Source organism: Sturnira hondurensis, unplaced genomic scaffold (assembly GCF_014824575.4).
Source record: "Sturnira hondurensis isolate 20B ecotype Veracruz unplaced genomic scaffold, ASM1482457v3 Scaffold0004998, whole genome shotgun sequence".
Classification (NCBI taxonomy): domain Eukaryota; kingdom Metazoa; phylum Chordata; class Mammalia; order Chiroptera; family Phyllostomidae; genus Sturnira; species Sturnira hondurensis.
The window spans coordinates 5,163,636-5,182,095 of NW_028077629.1; the positions used below are offsets into that span (position 1 = coordinate 5,163,636).

The 18,460-nt window shown below is 35.7% G+C and overlaps 1 non-coding gene across 1 annotated transcript; it reads right to left on the reverse strand.

The window, feature by feature from the left end:
- Positions 1 to 1,340: 1,340 nt before the first annotated feature.
- Positions 1,341 to 1,447, reverse strand: LOC118987103 (U6 spliceosomal RNA). Its single transcript, XR_005066512.1, has one exon. It is a non-coding gene; the product is annotated as a U6 spliceosomal RNA (small nuclear RNA).
- Between the last annotated feature and the right edge of the window lie 17,013 nt (positions 1,448 to 18,460).

Genomic DNA, 18,460 nt, shown 5'->3' on the forward strand with positions numbered 1-18,460 from the left:
GGTGACTTGAACCACTTAACCTGACCAGGGATGCCCAGCGGCACTCACACACGCTCCCCTCCTGACAACCACTCAGGACCAGCCTCCGCTAGGACTTTTCAAAGGAACATACCTGTTCAAAGGAACATGCTCGTTTTACCAACTATAAATGTGATTTGGATAAGTTTGCATAAGCAACAATCCATTAAATAACTCTTTTCAGGTATACTTCCTACATTCCTGATGATATACAAACCAACATGATGAGAACATTTTACTAAAGGCCATGAATATTAGTTATTGAGGGATAACACAGCACTTTTGTGTCTCTTGTAGTATCAGTAAGTCAGATACACTTTTTCCCTGAGCATTTGCCATCTTGACCCTCCCATAGGGCTACCCACAGTGACCTCAACACTTCAGTGTAGAGAGAGAATGAAAAGACAAGGGAAAGGACTCTGACTAAACTTTTAACTCCTGGAGGACCAGAGAAAACCTTCTGTAGCTCATAATGTGAAGAAAAATCATATTGTTATTTTTTAGAAATTAAAAATAATATATTTTTAAAGCTTATAGTTTTGACAGACTAACCCCCACATTATTTTTTGTAATTACTTTTACTGTTTTGCTTATTTTGGCCACTCCTTTATGTGACAGCAGAGACACACACTCTCATTAATAATAATAGTAAATAAAAACTTGCCCAAAAAGCGTGATTGTATATCACACTTTCTAACACGTAATATATATTGCACAAAACAACATTTTTAAAATATTTTATTTATTTATCTTTAGAGAGGAAGGGAAGGAGAGAAATATCAATATATGGTTGCCTCTTGTGAGTCCCCTGCTGGGAACTGGCCTGCAACCCAGGCATGTGCCCTGACTGGGAATCGAACCATGAACGTGTGGTTCGCAGGCCCGCACTCAATCCACTGAGCTACACCAGCCAGGGCACAAAACAACATTTTAAAGAGACAAGGTGGCAAAAGTCAGAACTACCTCTAAACATGTAAAATAAATTTGGATCAGCAAGGTTCTATAAAACAATATCAATGTCTAAAGCATATTTATTTATGAGAAATGATTTTTCTTTCTCATGTACATTAAAACAAAAGCAGTTGTTAACAATTTAATTAAAACAAGGCCTTATTAATTTCAGATACTGACATTGATATTTCATAGACAAAAATGATACCTTACACAAATATTATTTTTAACATATTTATTAGAACACAATCATATATTGATTATATTAGTTTCGGGTGTACAATACAGTGATTTGTCACTTTTATACCTTGCAATGTGATCACACCACCAATTCTAGTATTTGTCTGTCACCATGTAATCTTGACTAAATAAAAAACACAGAATGCTTCATGAATTTGCATGTCATCCTTGCACAGGGGCCATGCTAACATTCTCCGTGTCATTTCAGATTTCATAGTATGTGTTGCGAAGTGAGCACAGGCAGAGATTCTTACCCTAATATAAGGATTTACTTCAATCTGTTGACTAGAGATGAATAATGTTTCTCAATCAAGTAGGTTCTGGAAATTTCTTATGCCCACCAATTTTTCTAATGATGTAAAGCCCACAAAACTAGACATTAAGAAAATAAAAGTTCCATTTACAGATGCTTACAACATATTCCAGATGAGACTTAGCCAGGGTTACAAGAAGTGGAGAGGTAAAAAGAAAGATCACTAAGCAATGTCTCTGTGGGGGTCTCCCAGGAAACTTGCTCTGTGCATTTTTAGTCTCTCAGAATAGCACCTTTCATCTCTCAGGTTTGAAAACAGACCAAGACTGAATTGATTACTTATGGAAGATTCATCTAAACAAGGTTCATGTGGAAGTTGTGTAAAAATCAATTTCACTTTATTGATTTCCAGTTTCAATCATTACTGCTAATGAAACCAGGTGCCAAGGCCACCAGACCTGAGCTTTAGGTATGTTATCTCTGTAGATGTCCTGTGGAAAAGCAGCTCACGGATCCAAAAAAGAAAGGTGCATGAGGAGCATGGAATAAATACAGACCAAAAACAGTGCTCAAGCATTGAATTAACTAATGTGTCCATTTCCACAATAAATCATGCCTACTACAAGGGTCAATAATTCTTGATTATTTCCTGCATTGTGCATAAAGGGATGCTTGAATGTTTGATCTCTCCACTTTTTCAAAAATTTGGTAGTCATTAAATTTAATGACTATTAAACCTTTCACTTAGGATTGATGATATCTTCTTTTCTTAGATTTAATACATTGAGGCCTAATCTAGTTGCATTTTAAGAGTCTTGTCTGATTTTTCCAATTTAAAGGAATTTGCACATATACACCCATATCTATTTCATATAAATTTTAATTTTTAGAAGCTGATCATGATCTCAAATGTTTATTTCTCTTGGAGGATCTTTCATTATGTATCTTTATAGGGTATATATTTTCATTTTTAAAGGCTTGGCAATGCACCAAATCAATGTCCTGTGAACAAAAGAAGTCACATGTCTCCAGCTGAACAGGTTAAGGGATATATTTTATATATTAAGTGTTTTAGGCCAACATGGAGCCATTTGAGTGAAAATGTAGGGTTTTTACAGTAGGATTCTTAGTGGACTGAGAATATCAAACACATCCCAAGAGATTATATGTGTGACAAGAAATAAACCCATTTTATTTAACTGGTATTTTAAATTATCAAAACTACGATATTTACCAATATTTATATGCAGCATTGCAATTACAACTTTTGCCCTGAGGATCCAAGTAATATATTTAATACTCAAAGAAAATTTAAAATAGAATTTCCTGACTTGTGGTAAAGGAGTTATATCTGATATATTTGCTCTTTAAGAAACAAAAACAAAAATTATTTGATCCATATTCAGATCTAATCATTCTAATTCTTTGATATAAAGATTAGCTCGTAAGTAAAACCTACCCCATTTCACAAGTAAATTAAGAAATGAGCTTAAAATAGTTTACAGGGCATCTGAGAATCTAAAACTGCTTATTTAAACAGACTCTTGTATAAATAAACAAACTTTAAATTTTAATAAAAACTAGTGTCTTTTGAAAAAATACTAAACATTAAAAAGTAGCAATACTTGTGAATTTAACTTTGACCTCTAATAGAAAAACTGACCCTTTCCAACACTGCAAGGAAAGACCTCAGCTGCATAAGCCCCCGGCCGTTGAGCCCTGTGAGCCATGTACAGCACCCAAAGAAGCTCTGCTGTGGCCCCTGCAATGCCTCTCCCCATGCTGCTTCCACCCCCTGGGTTTGTTCTGTTCACATTCTTCAACTGACTCACTTGTATTGAACCTTCAAGTATTACTTGGGCATCAACTCCTAGTTTGGAAGAAGAAAATTTCCCATGGCATTTAGGGTGGCCAGGGGGAGACATGATGCCTTGAGAGAAATATGAAAGAAAAGAATCTTGGAAGAAGAAACAGGAAAAATGGGTCACAAAGCTTTGAACTTTGGATAAATCACTTAATCTCTCAAGGCTTTGTTCATAATATGTATAGATTGGAATAGATAATCTTTTGGTTCATTTATAATTTCATATGGCAACTTTTTATACTCTCCCTCTACTTGGAAACTTTTAACCTATTTGCGCCTTCAAGTAAAGTCGGAACAAAGTCAGAACAAATTAAATTCTATTCACCCTCCAAATCCACAATGATCAATAGGACCCAACTACAGAAATTACATTATAATTACTAATATATTTCTTTAATATATTAGTAATTACTAATATATCAGTAACTAATATAATATATCATTACTAATAATTTTAATACTTTAGACTTTAATTTAGATAGCATTAGTGATTTTATCACTTATTGGTAAACTTTAAAAAGGCAGAATATAGCACCTTGTGAGTGTTAATAAATACTAATTAATATGTATAAAGTAAAATATAAAATAATATATATGAGCAAGTACAGAGAATTTTAACTATTTTGATGATGGAATGTTTTTTTAATGATCAAAAATTTTCAAAGTTCTAAGAGAATATATTTATTATTCTTAATTCTTAAAGACAGTACGTTGGTTCACTTACTTAGCTTACTATTTATTTAAAACGAAAATATGGAACCAAGATCATATTCCTTTAATTCTATACTATAGTAGTAGCACACATTATTTTTTGTCTATTAAGTTCAGTACTTCAACTTTCAAACTTCAAATGTCATCATGTTTTAGAATAATTTCAGAATAGGCAAATGTTTCTTAATTAATGGAAAATTTTAGTTATTGCAGATGACAATATAAAATTAGTTTTTAAGTTAAAATATTTAAAAGATTTAATAGTTTTAAATCACACTAATAATATGCTACTTTTCGTTAAGAAGGGGCTATAACAATACATATTATAGTTATTGAGGTACAGATATATTGAATAGCAAATAAATTACTGGATCATTCAGAGTTTATTTTATTTTTTTTAAATAACACTCTCATTTTTCAATGCCCTCTTTTTTTTTAGAAATTTTTTAAAGATTTTATTTATTTATTTATTTATCTTTAGAGGGGAAGGAGAGAGGGAGAGAAACATCAATGTATGGTTGCCTTTTGTGCGTCCCCTCCTGGTAGTTAGCCTGCAAGGAACCTGCCTGCAACCCAGGCATATGCCCTGACTGGGAATCGAAGATCATTCAGAATTTAACAGAATTGGTTCCTGCCTCTCCTCTGTACTATATTAAGTGCATAGTTTTTGATATATCATTAAGTTTTAAAAATACATTTTATTGATTATGCTATTACAGTTGTCCCATTTTCCCCCTTCACTCCCCTCCACTCTGCACACTCTCTCCCACTCACACCCTCCCCCAATTAGTTCATGTCCACGTGCATACTTATAAGTTCTTTGGCTTCTACATTTCCTACATTTATTCTTACCTTCCCCCTGTGTATTTTCTCCCTATCATCTATGCTACTTATTCTCTATATCTTTTGCCCCTCTTTCCTTGTAGCAATCCCCTGTTGATAACCCTCCATGTGATCTCCTTTTATGTGGTTCTGTTCCTGTTCTAACTGTTTGCTTAGTTTGTTTTTGTTTTAGGTGTGGTTGTTAGTAATTCTGAGTTTGCTGTCATTTTACTGTATATGTTTTTTATCTTCTTTCTGTTAGATAAATCTCTTTAACATTTCATATAATAAGGGTTTGGTGATGATGAACTCCTTGAACTTGACCTTATCTGAGAAGCACTTTATCTGCCCCCCCCATTCTAAATGAAAGCTTTGCTTGGATACAAGTCCTTGCCTTTCATAACTTGGAATACTTCTGCCTTTCATAACTTGGAATACTTCTTTCCAACTCTTTCTTGCCTGCAAGGTCTCCTTTGAGAAATCAGCTGACAGTCTGATGGGAACTCCTTTGTAGGTAACTGTCTCCTTTTCTCTTGCTGCTTTTAAGATTCTACTATTCATTTTAATCTTGGGTAATGTAATTATGATGTGCATTGGCGTGTGCTTCCTTGGGTCCAATTTCTTTGGGACTCTCTGAGCTTCCTGGACTTCCTGCAAGTCTATTTCCTTTGCCAGATTGGGGAAGTTCTCCCTTATTATTTGTTCAAATAACTTTTCCACTTGTTGCTCTTCCTCTTCTCTTTCTGGCACCCCTATAATTTGGATATTAGAATGTTTAAAGCTGTCCTGGAGTTTCTGAAACCTTTCCTCGTTTTTTTTGAATTCTTATTTATTTATTCTTTTCTCTTTGGTCATTTCTTTCTTCCTTCTGGTCCACTCCATTGATCTGAGTCCCACTTTCCTTCCCATCACTATTGGTTCCCTGTACATTTTCTTTTATTTCACTTAGCATAGCCTTCATTTTTTCATCTAATTTGCCACCAAATTCAACCAATCCTGTGAGCATCCTGATTACCAGTGTTTTGAACTGTGCATCTGATAGGTTGGCTACCTCTGAGTTGCTTAGTTATATTGTTTCTGGAGCTTTGATCTGTTTTTTTGTTTGGGACATTTTTTTTTTTTGTCTTTTGATGTACCTGTTATGTAGTGAGGGGCAGAGCATTAGGTATTCATCAGGGCGGGGCAACCCAGTCTCTGGGTTGTGAAGCAGTATGTGGGGCAGTGGTCTGAGAGGGAACAATGGCACTTGCTCGGCTCTCTGCTGGATTTCAGTCACTTTCCACACTTCCCACAGCAAACTGGGCCTTTTGGTGGTGATTCCCTTGTACATGGGTTTGTGTATGTTCTAGGACCCTGTGGGTCTCTCCAGCAAACTCTTCTGTGAGGTTGGGAGTCTCTCCGGGCACCTCAACCCCCACAGGTGTTTTCAATAAATGATTTGAGGTTTTATTTCCTCCCACTGAGACCCTGGGTTGTGCAGTCTATCCTGTTCCCAGTTTTGCCTGGTTTATCTGCATGCACATGTGAGACTGCACAGCCCACCAGCCACCTTGCACACCGTGCCCTGCTCCACAATCCACAGCCTCACTGCATTCTTCAGCCACCACGTTGTGTGCCTAGGGTCTGCCAGCCACCATTTTGTCTCTGCCCCAGCTTCCCTACTCCACCTCTACTACTGGTCTGGATGAATGTGTCTTCTTTAACTCCTTGGTTGTGGGACTTCCATACAGTTCAATTTTCTGTCAGTTCTGGTTGTTTTTTGTTTCTAAATTGTTGTTTTTATTTTGGTTGTGTGAGGAGGCACAGTATGTCTACCTATGCCTCCACTTGGCCAGAAGTCTGATATATCATTAACTTTTAAAACCCATTATAAAATAATATTGACATATAAATATATACCTCACACACCCAAACATACATACAAAATAGTACAGAGGTAAGAGGCATAAACTACAAATAAGAAGTCTGTCCAGAAGTTATCCAGTGATGTAATATGAAAAATAGAGATACTTATTGAAGAAGATAAAAGGTACAAGTCCCCTTCAAAGTAGGCACTTTAGGACCTCACACAGTTCTCCCAATCCCCATCAGCTGCCCCATCATATTTTCCCAAATCTCATCCAAGGTCTGATATCTCTTCCCTTTCAAAAGTAATTTTAATTTTGGGAAAAAACCAGCAGTCACAGGGCACCAAATCTGGGCTGCAGGGGGCCTGAGACACCTGGGTGATTTGACGTTTCACTAAAAAACTCTGCACAAGGTGAAATGCATGAACAGGTGTGTTACCATGATGAAGCTGTGTATTATCAGTTGCCCATAACTGCAGACTTCAGAATCATCCAAATAGTTCCTGTGGTGGAATGTTCAAGCTTCACACAAAATATAATGCAGATCCATTGCTCTACTCAGTCACTTTGAATGTGACAGCTACACAGTACACATGCTCACTCAATAGTATCTACCATTCCCACTGATTAGTACAGTGAAGTCATCATTGTTCACACATGTGCATTCCAACTCACTCTCCTTGGCTGTCAGGTTACATTCATCTCATGAAACTGTTCTTGTTTTATTAACAATGGCTGGCCTTTTTCTGGATAGACCTTGTATATCATTATATGACTTCTATAGAGTGAGTGTTTATATTTCCTAAAAATATATATGTTAAAATCTAATCCTTAATGAGATAACATCTGGAGACAGGGCCTTCAATACATAATTAGGCCATGAGGGCAAAGCTTTCATGAATGGCATTTAGTGCCCTTATAAAAGAAAATTTAGAGAGATCCTTCACTCCTTCTACTACGTGAGTACACGGGGAAAAGCCAGCTACCCATGAACCATGAATTGGGTTCTCACCAGACACCACATCAAATGGCTTCTTATTTTGGACTTCCCAGCAGTCTCCAGAGCTGTCAGAAATAAATTTAAGCTACCTAATCTAAAGTATTCTTGTTATAGAAGCCAGAATAGAGTAAGTAATTATCATTTTGATAACACCTTAGTAGTAGATATAACTTAATCTAATTTAAGTAAATATAATTTAATCCCTGTCCCAGGAATAAAGGGTCTTGATTTTATTCCCTCCCTCCCCCAGCTACAATGGTTTTTCATCAGTGTGCTTTGCTTATCCCGGTATTTTAGGTCTCTCTTATATATGAATAATAGGAAGAAGAATCTGGATGGAGTTCTGTGTCTTTCCTATAGCAGCTATTGCTCTTGTCTTTGGACTTTTCACTCAAGGGACACTTTCTCTGCAGTTTTGCCAACAATTTCGTGTGAATATCCAGTGAGGACTATAGAGAAGAGCACAAAGCATAGAAGTGGGCATAAATTCTCCCTATATTGATATTTTCTTGCTAGTCCTTATTGCCAGCCCTGTGACTTCATTTCTTAGCTGGTCCAAGAGAAGTTGGGAATTTGTACTTCCTCCATGTTTTTTGTTGTTACTATAAGGGTGGGAAAAAGGCCCTTAGCAGTTTTCTACATCCCAAGCTAAAACCATACCATCTACATTTGGTTAACACATTTTCATTATATAAAAACATTCAGTAGCCTAAAATAATAATCACTATTATTTATATATCAAAGGAAATGCCTTTTATATTTTCTTTTTATGGGAAGGAAACATAGCTTTTATTTTTGAACTGCTCAAATCTGAAGGCTCAATTACATGTAAAACCATTACTTTGATCTCAAAAGAAGACAATATTTAGAATTTTTCTTCCATAGGATAATAACATAGATTATTTTCCTTTTGTACCTTTTACACTCCTAGCATTCTTTTGTATTAGTTTCCCTTTTATTAGTTGTGTATTGATGATTTCATCATGCCATTTAAAACTTTCCCTTGTTATTATCTTTTTGACTGAAATCTCTCTCCTGAAGGATGGAACTTCTTTAATCCCAGATACATATGTACATTAACTGTGAATTTATAGACACCATGTCCTTTCTTTGTTCCCTATGCATGCAGAGTACCATATGCAGTACTTTACGCACGTAAGGGTCAAGCAACCCTACTAGGTGTGGCTTCTGAAGACACCGGGTATCATGTCTTTCAAAGACGCTGATCAAACAGTTCTATTAATTCTCACTAATGTTGAAAGTTTCCCTTTCACTATTGTTCAGTTGTTTGTTTTGCTTTCTTGCTTCTATGCATAGAAAAGAATGGAGCAAAGTAAAATCAAAGTTAGATCTAACATAAAATAATAAGTACTGCAAAGATGTTATACGGAATAATAGATACACAAATAGGAAGATGACAATAAATAAATTGATAAACCCATTATATAGGAAAAGGAATAAATCAGAAGAAACAATGAAAAAGTAGTTTGAAAAATCTTAGGAAGATAGCTTAGCATCTTAAAGTTATTACTCAGTACTTTGAGATAAATATTATTGTAAATAAAAAATTCTCTACCTTGTCCTCCAGCTCGCTGATTTGATCCTTTGCTTTATGTAGCCTGCTTTTGATTCCTTCGGCGGTGTTCTTCAATTCAGAAATTACGTCCTTCATTTCCTCTTCATCCTTGTTCATAGTTTGTATTTTCTTTTTCATGTTGATATAGTTTGCAATGAGCTCATTATAGTTTTCCTGTAGTTTTGGTAATTCTCAATGAGGTCAATGAGCTTCCTTATAACCATTGCTTTGAAATTGAGAACTGATAATTGACTTGCTTCTACTTCACTTAGTATTCTTCCTAAGACTTCCTCCTTTCCCTTTGTTTGAGGTTTGTTTCTTTGTCTTCTCATTGTTTGTGAGACTCTTTTTGTTAGCCTCTACTTCTTAAATTGATCTATTCTGACTCTCTGAGTTTGTGATATGAAATTTTATGGTAGGAGACCTGTGATATTCAGTGGTGAGGTCTTCTTGATCTCCTGAACTTTCTGCTCTTGAGATGCTATTTATGTTGGCTCTCTGGATGTATTTGGGTTTTGATTTTTGTTGGGTCTTTCTTTGGTGGGTCCTTCCCTCCAACTAGTTGACTGAGGGTCAATCCACCCACCATTCTTGTATGCTGTTGTGCAGGTGAGGACACATGATGCCGAAGCTAGTTCTTCCGTCTGTCTGAGGTTATAAGGCTTCTCTCTCACTATTGTTCAGTGGTTTGTTTTGGGTAATATCTCCACAGTTTAGGTGTAATTCCAGAGTGTAATCCCAGGAGAAGGTTAGTGTGGCTTCCACTCACTCCTCTGCCATTTTCCTTTATTATCTGTTGGTGGTTCCTTTGTTGGTGGTTTTTCTCTTCTAGCAGAAACATTAGCATTCATAGCTCCCACCTACTCTTGTATGTGATGGGTTGCAGGGGGGAAAGGCAAAGAGGATTAAGACAGTGGGAGAGTATTCTATGGGTTTTAAAGTACTATGTTCATGGATTGGAAAAATTAATATTATCAAAATGTCCCTACTACCTAAAGCAATGTATAGATTCAACACAACCTCTATTAAAATGCCAATGACATTTTCCACAGATATAGAACAAAAATTTCAAAAATTTGGCCCTGGCTGGTGTAGCTCAGTGGATTGAGCTCGGGCTATGAACCAAGGGGTCACCAGTTCGATTCCCAGTCAGAGCACATGCCTGAGTTGTGGACCAGGTCCCCAGTGGGGGCCACATGAGAAGCAACCATACATTGATGTTTCTCTTCCTCTCTTTTTCCCTCCCTTCCTTCTCTCTAAAAATAAATAAATAAAATCTTTTAAAAATGCATGTAATTAAAAAATTATATGGAACCATAAATGACCTCAAATAGCTGCAGCAATTTTTAGAAAGAACAATAAGGTAGGAGGGATCACAATACCTGATATCAAACTTTTACAAGGCCACTGTAATCAAAACAGCCTACTACTGGCATAAGAACAGACACATAGTCCAATGGAACAGAACATAGAGCCCAGAAATAAATCCAAGTCTCTACAGTCAATTAATATTCAACAAAGAGAGCAGACACATAAGATGGAGTGAAAATAGTCTCTTCAACAAATGGTGTTGGGAGATCTGGGCAGCTACATGCAAAAAAAAAAAAAAAAGAAACTTGAGAACCAACTTACACCATACATCAAAATAAATTCAAGGTGGATAAAAGAATTAAATATAAGTTGTGACACCATAAAAGTCCTAGAGAAAAAACATAGACAGGGAAATCTCAGGTATTCCACACAGCAGTATTTTCACTGATATATCCCCCAGAGCAAGGAGCATTAAAGAAAGAATAAACTAATGGGATCTCATCAAAATAAAAAGCTTCCGCATGGCTAAAGGAAATGGCATTAAAATGAAAAGAGAACCAACTCTATGGGAAAACAGGCCAATGATATCTCAGACAAGGGTTTGATCTCCAAAATACATAAAGAGCTTGCATGACTCTACTCCAGGAAGACAAACAAATCAATTTAAAAATTAGGCAATGGATTTGAACAGACTCTTCACCAAGGAGGGCACATGGAGGGCCCAGAGACATATGAAACGATGCTCAGCATCACTAACCATCAGAGAGAGGCAAATTAAAACCACAATGAGTTACCACTTCACATCAGTAGGAATGGGCATCATAAACAAATCAACAAACAATCAGTAAATTAATGGATCCAAAAACTATGGCACATTTAAACAATGAAATACTACTCAATAGAAAGAAAGAAGCAACTCCTACCCTTTGCAACAGCTTGGATGGAACTGGAGAGCATTATGGCAAGTGAAATAAGCCAGGCAGTGAAACATAGATACCATATGATTTCACCTTTAAGTGGAACCTAATCAACAAGACAAACAAGCAAGCAAAATATAACCAGAGATATTGAAATTAAGAATAAACTGAAAGCAACCAGAGGGAAGGTGGGAGGGAATAATGGGGGGGAAAGAGTGAAGGGTTTTCCAGAAGAACTATAAAGGACACATGGACAAAACCATGTCAGGGTGGGATAAGGGGAGGGAGGTGAGGATTGCTTGAGTGGGAGGACTGGTATGGGGAAAATGGAGAAAACTGTGCTTGAACAAAAGTTTTTTTAAAAACCCTTTTAAATAAAAAAAGAAATTAATAAAATCTTAATGACTATCAAAAATACGGAAACTTCTCTATCATTCTTTTATTCTTGAATTTGCTTCTTATCACCACTTGCTAATTAAATCAATTTGGATTTTAAATGTTGCTATTTAGCCTTGACTGGTGTGGCTCAGTTGGTTGGAGCATTATCTCACATACCAGGTCATGGGTTTGAATTCTAGTCAGGGCACACACCTAGGTTGCAGGTTGGATCATAAGTCAGCGGGAATCTAAGAGGAAACATATTGATGTTTCTCTCTCACATCAATGCTTGTCTCTCTCTTCCTCTCTCTCCCTCTCTCTCCCCCTCCCTTCTCCTCTCTCTGAAACCAATATGCATGTTCCCTGGTGAGGATACAAAAATTGCTATTTAAATAGTTCTAAAAAGAAAAGAAAAAAAAATATTGAAAATGAGGGGAGGAGCCCTGGCTGGTGTGGTTCAGTGGATTGAGCACTGGACTGCCAACCAAAAGGTCGCCAGTTGGATTCCCAGTCAGAACATATGCCTGGTCCCCAGTAGGGGGTGCTCGAGAGGCAACTACACATTAATGTTTCTCTCCCTCTCTTTCTCCCTCCCTCTCTCTCTAAAAATAAATAAATAAAATATTTTTTTAAAAAGAAAATGGGGAGAGGTAATTTAAAGCTAAGGAGAGGGAAAATACTTGAAAAGTAGTATTAATTTTTTGACAAATGGAATAAAAATGGTTGCCATTTTATAGAATACTTTTATATTTTCAAAGATTGAAGTACAATGTGAAAAATCCTACTGAAACTTTTAATATTTTAAACATATGTAGAAAAATAATTTCCCTTTATTTTTAGGATAAGCCCTCAAACTATCAAACAAAATTGTGCATGTTTTCAAGTTAAAGTCATGATTTAAATGTATAATTTCAGTTTATCTGTGTTATAAAGGGAACTGCTCTCTGATTCTGAAAAGGAAAGCTGTGTTATTTTCATGTGTAGTCATTTCAGTTAGGTTGACATTCAACCACCTGGAGAATGGCTCAGCTAAATTAGATATAGGCCCACCATGTTTGATCATACTTGACTTTATTGCACTTCACAGATAATGCATTTTTTACTAATTGAAGTTTTCTGGCAACCTGGTATCAAGCAAGTCAATTGGTTTCATTTTTCCTACATCATTTGCTTACTTTATGTCTCTGTGTCACTTTTTGATAATTCTTACAATAGTTCAAACTTTTTCTATATTTGTTACAGTAATTTGTGATCAGTGGTATTTGATATTACTACAGCAATTATTTGGGAATGCAACAATTGTGCCCACATAAGACAATTGTCTTTTTAAAAAGTAGAATCTTATTTCTATTAGCAATGAGAAAGCTCTTTTTTTCTTTCTTTTCATCCATCCCATTCTTCCTTTAGGCAACCACCCTTTGCTCTCAGTATCAATGGATTTGTTCCTCTTTTGTTTTGTTCATTCATTTGTTTTTTGTTTCAAATCTATATGTAAGTAAAATCATACCACATTTGTTTTTGATTTTTTATATTAAAGTTTACTGAGGTGACATTGATTGATAAAATTATATAGGTTTCAAGTGTAAAATTCTATTTTACATCATCTATATATTGCATTGAGTGTCCACCATCCAGTCGAATCTTCTTTCTCCACCATATATTTGACCCTCTTAGCCCTTTACTACTCCCCCACCCCCCTTCCCTCTGGTAACCATAATACTGTTGTCTGCATCTATGCATTTTTATTTGTTTTTCTTGTTTGTTCATTTGTTGTTATTTCACATATGAGTGAAATTGTATGGTTCTTGACATTCCCTGTCAATTATTTTGCTTAGCATGATATTTTCAATGGCCATCCATGCTGTCACAAATGGCACAACTTCATCTTTTTTGTATACACTCCTGTTTATATTGTAGTATTAATTGTGGTTGCCAAGACATGGAAGCAGCTGAAGTGTTCTTTGATAAATGATTGGATAAAGAATATATGGTACATATACACAAAGGAATAATCCTCTGTTTGACTTATTTCACTTAGCATATTACCCTCTATTTCCATCTATGTTGTTGCAAATGGCAAATGTTCTATATATGTCACTGAATAACATCTTATTGTGTACATACATATAGGTACATAGGTCTATGTATATCTATGTAGCTATACGACATCTTCTTCTTCAGCCATCTATTAATGAACACCTAGGTTGCGTTCATACCTTAGCTACTGCAAATAATGCTGCAATCAACATAGGAGTGCATGTATCTTTCCAAATTAGTGGGGGGTTTTTTCAGATAAATACCCAAAGTCATATTGCTGGGTTGAATGGCAGCTCTACTTTTAATTTTTTTTGACTCTCCATACTGTTTCCACAGTGGCTGCACCACTTTACAATCCCAACTATAGTGCATAAGGATTGCCTTTTCTCCACATTTTTGTCAACGTTTGTTGTTTGTTGAATTGGCCAACTGTATGTTTTCTATGGATAAATGTATAGTTAGGGGTTCAGCCCATTTTATAGTTGGATTGTTTGTTTAGGGTGTTAACTTGTATATATTGTTTATATTAGCCCTTTTTTGGATATATCATTAGTGAATATCTTCTCCCATTCAGTATGGTGTCTAAGATGGTGATCCCAATCAATAAATGTTGTTTGTATTCTTCATGTTTACCAGTTGGCCATTGCTCTAGCTCTCTACCTTCTTATTCCCTGAGACATGACAATATAGAAATAAGGTCAATCAATAGGCTTACAATGGCCTCCAGGTTTTCAATGAAAGGAAGAGCCACATGAAAAGTGAAAAGCAAAAAATAATTCAGCTCAGTGTGGAAGGCATGTGAAAAGCCAAGCTAGTGTGTCAAATAGTGTCAAATAGTCAAGTTCTGAATGCAAAGAAAAAGTTCTTGAAGTAAATTAAAAATACTACTTCAATCAACACACAAAGAATAAGAAAGCCAAACAGCCTAATTGCTGAAATGGAGATAGTTTTAATTGTTTGGATAGAAGACAAAAACTGCTACAAACTCTGTTAAATCAAAACATAATCCAGAGCCAGTCTCTAATTCTCTCCAATTCTTTGAAGGCTGAGAGACATGAGAAAGCTGCTGAACAAAGCTTAGTTATCAGAGTTTGGCTCATGAGGTTTAAGAAAAGAAGCCATCTTTATAACATAATAGTGCAAGATGAAGCAAGAAGTGTTGATGTAAAAGCTCTAGCAAGTTATCCAGAAAGATTAGATAAGATAATTAATGAAGGTAACTACACTAAATAGGCTTTCAATGTAATGGAACAGCTTTATATCAAAATAAGAAGTCCTTTAGGACTTTCCCAGCTAGAGTGAAATCAATGCCTGGATTCAGCGCACTGAAGGACAGGCTGACTCTCTTGTTAGAGGCTAAGGCATCTGGTGATTTTAAGTTAAAACCAATGCTTATTTAGCATTCTGAAAATCCTGGGGGACCCTATCAATCCTGCTTTATCTACTCTACCTGTGCTCTATAAACGGAACAACAAAGCCTGGATCGCAGCACATCTATTTACAACACAGTTTACTGAATGTCTTACGCTACCTGTTGAGGCCTACTACTTAGGAATAAACAAAAGGTTCTTCTTAAAATATTACTCCTCATTGACAATGCCTCTGGTCACTTAACAGCTCTGATGAAGATGTACAATGAGATTAATGTCATTTTCTTTTTCTTTTTAAAAAATATTTATTTATTTATTTTGAGAGAGAGGGGAAGGGAAAGAGAAAGAGTGGGAGAGAAACATCAATGTGTGGTTGCCTCCCATGTGTCCCCCACTGGGGACCTGGCTCACAACCCAGTCATGTGCCCTGACCGGGAATCGAACTGGTGACCCTTTGCTTCATAGGCCCGCACTCAATCCACTGAGCTACACCAGCCAGGGCAGATTAATGTTATTTTCATGCTTTCTAACAAAACAGCCATTTTGCAGCCCATTAATCAAGAGGTAATTTTGACTTTTAAGTCTTATTATTGAAGAAACACATTTTATAAGGCCATTTCTGCTATAGATAGGGATTTCTCTGGTGGATCTGGGAAAGTAAATGGAAAACCTCTGGAAAAGATTAACCATTCTAAATGCCATTAAGAACACCTGCAATTAATGGTAAGAGATCAAGAGATCAACATTGATAGAAACTTTGAAGAACTTCATTCTCACCCATGTAGGTGACTTTGAGATGTTTAAGACAATGGAGACAACTGTACTTGAACAACAATAAAGAAAAAAGACATCAGTGGAAAAAGTGACTATAGATATGACGGAATTAGCAAGAGAACTAACATTAGAGTGAATTCTGAAGATGTGACTGAATGACTGAAATCCCATGATAAAATTTTAATGGATGATGAGATGTGTCTTATGGATGAGCAAACAGAGTGGTTTGTGGAGACAGAATCTACTCCTGGTGAAGATGCTGTGAAATTGTTAAATGACAACAAAGGCTTTAGAAGATGTAAACTTAGCTGATAAGTCAGCATCAAGGTTTGAGAGTATTGACTCCAATTTTGAAAGAAGTTCTGCTGTAGGTAAAATGTTATCAAACAGCATTGCCTGCTGCAGAGAAATCATTTGAAAAAGAATGAGTGAATTTACTGAAAAATTTCAGTGTTGTCTTATTGTAAGAAATTGGGATGGCAATTCCAGTCTTCAGCAACCAGGGGCTGGATCGGTTCGCAACTGAACACACTGAGGCCAGACCACCCAACAACCACATGATTATGATTCATTCAAGACTCTGATGATGTTGAACACTTCTTAGCAATAAATAATTTTAAATTGAGGTATAGCCCTGGCTGCTGTAGCTCAGTGGATTGAGCGCGGGCCTGCGAACCACACGATCGCAGTTCGATTCCCAGTCAGGGCACATGCCTGGGTTGCAGGCCAGTTCCCAGCAGGGGACTCACGAGAGGCAACCATACATTGATATTTCTCTCCTTCTCTCCTTCCCTTCCAAATATAAATAAATAAAATCTTAAAAAAAAGAGCCAATCTCTTTTTAAAATAAATAAATAAATAAATTGAGGTATAGACAGTGTTATTTAGACCTAATGTTATTTCAAACTTAATATACTCTAGTATAGTGTGCATATAACTTTCATATGCATTGAGAACCCCCCAAATCATATTACTTTCTCTATTGTGATAGTCACTCTTTTATGGTGGTCTGGAACTGAACCTGCACTGTCTTTGAGGTATGCCTGTAACTATATTTGAGTAGAATATTTAAAAATATTGGGGGCTTCTTTTTTTCATAACTTGGGAAATAATGGGAGCCACGTTATAAAATATAAAATGAAAGCACCTGCATTTAACTATTTTAACCAGATTATATTAGAACTGTGGCATGCATTTGAAAATATTTCCATTTTTCTAGATGAAATATACTTATGGTTTATTAAATTATAAGGCACATATCTCTTAGAAATACATAATTCTGTAATTTGAAACTTAAAATGGTACTTTAATCACAAAATGGAAAACAGAAACCAATGAAAAACAATGAAAAATTATTTCTTGCATTTTAAAGTGTTGGGTTAGCACTTTAGGTGTCAAACCTTTACAAAATTTTATTCAAATATTACACACCTTAATCCATAGAGAATTCAAGTTTGTCTTACCAGTATGTGAAAGAACTTCATTCACTCACTAAAATTGACTATAATTATTAAAACATAAAGTAGTAGGAAATTTAAAAAGTCAATATCACTTGAATAGATGATGTACCATTTTAGCATAAAAGTGTCCTCTTAGCATTCAAATAACTTTTCAAGACTCCCCCTTACCCAGGTTAGTTAATTGTTTTTCTGCATTTCTCTGAAACTAAAAAAAATTAACCAAGACTAATTTTTTTGCAATTTAACTTTGACAATTTATTAGTAGCAAAAATATATTTGGTTAGGCCTGTTAACTGAAATCCATATAGTGTTTCCTAAAACGGAGATGTGAATCCTTTCACTGTAGATTAATAGCCTTTCAAATCACCTCACCATCTAAGCAATCCCTCTGTGTCACTAGATTTTGTTTTGGGTTATCACCAAATAAAAATTGTTACACTGGATATATTTTTGAAACTACTAAAGTGATAGCCATAAAAACAAGGAAGTCCTTAATACTGAATATAAAAGAAAAAGGAATAAAACTTTGGTTAGCTGCAACATTAAGAAAATATTAGTCACTGCTTCCAAAAATCATAAATATAAATGCTAGAATCAGGAATCAACTGTAAGAGGTCTACATAAATGTTGCTTTTACAGAATAGATAGGAATAAAGATATATAATATCAATCTTTTCATGTTTGTGTACAGAGTAAAACATTAACTACCCTACTCCAGGAAGACAACCCAATTAAAAAATGGGCAAAGGACTTGAACAGACACTTCTCCAAGGAAGACATACAGAGAGCCCAGAGACATATGAAAAGATGCTCAGCATCACTAGCCATCAGAGACAGGCAAATTAAAACCACAATGAGATATCACTTCATACTGGTGAGAATAGCCATCATAAAAAAAATCAACAAACAAGTGTTGTAGAGGTTGTGGAGA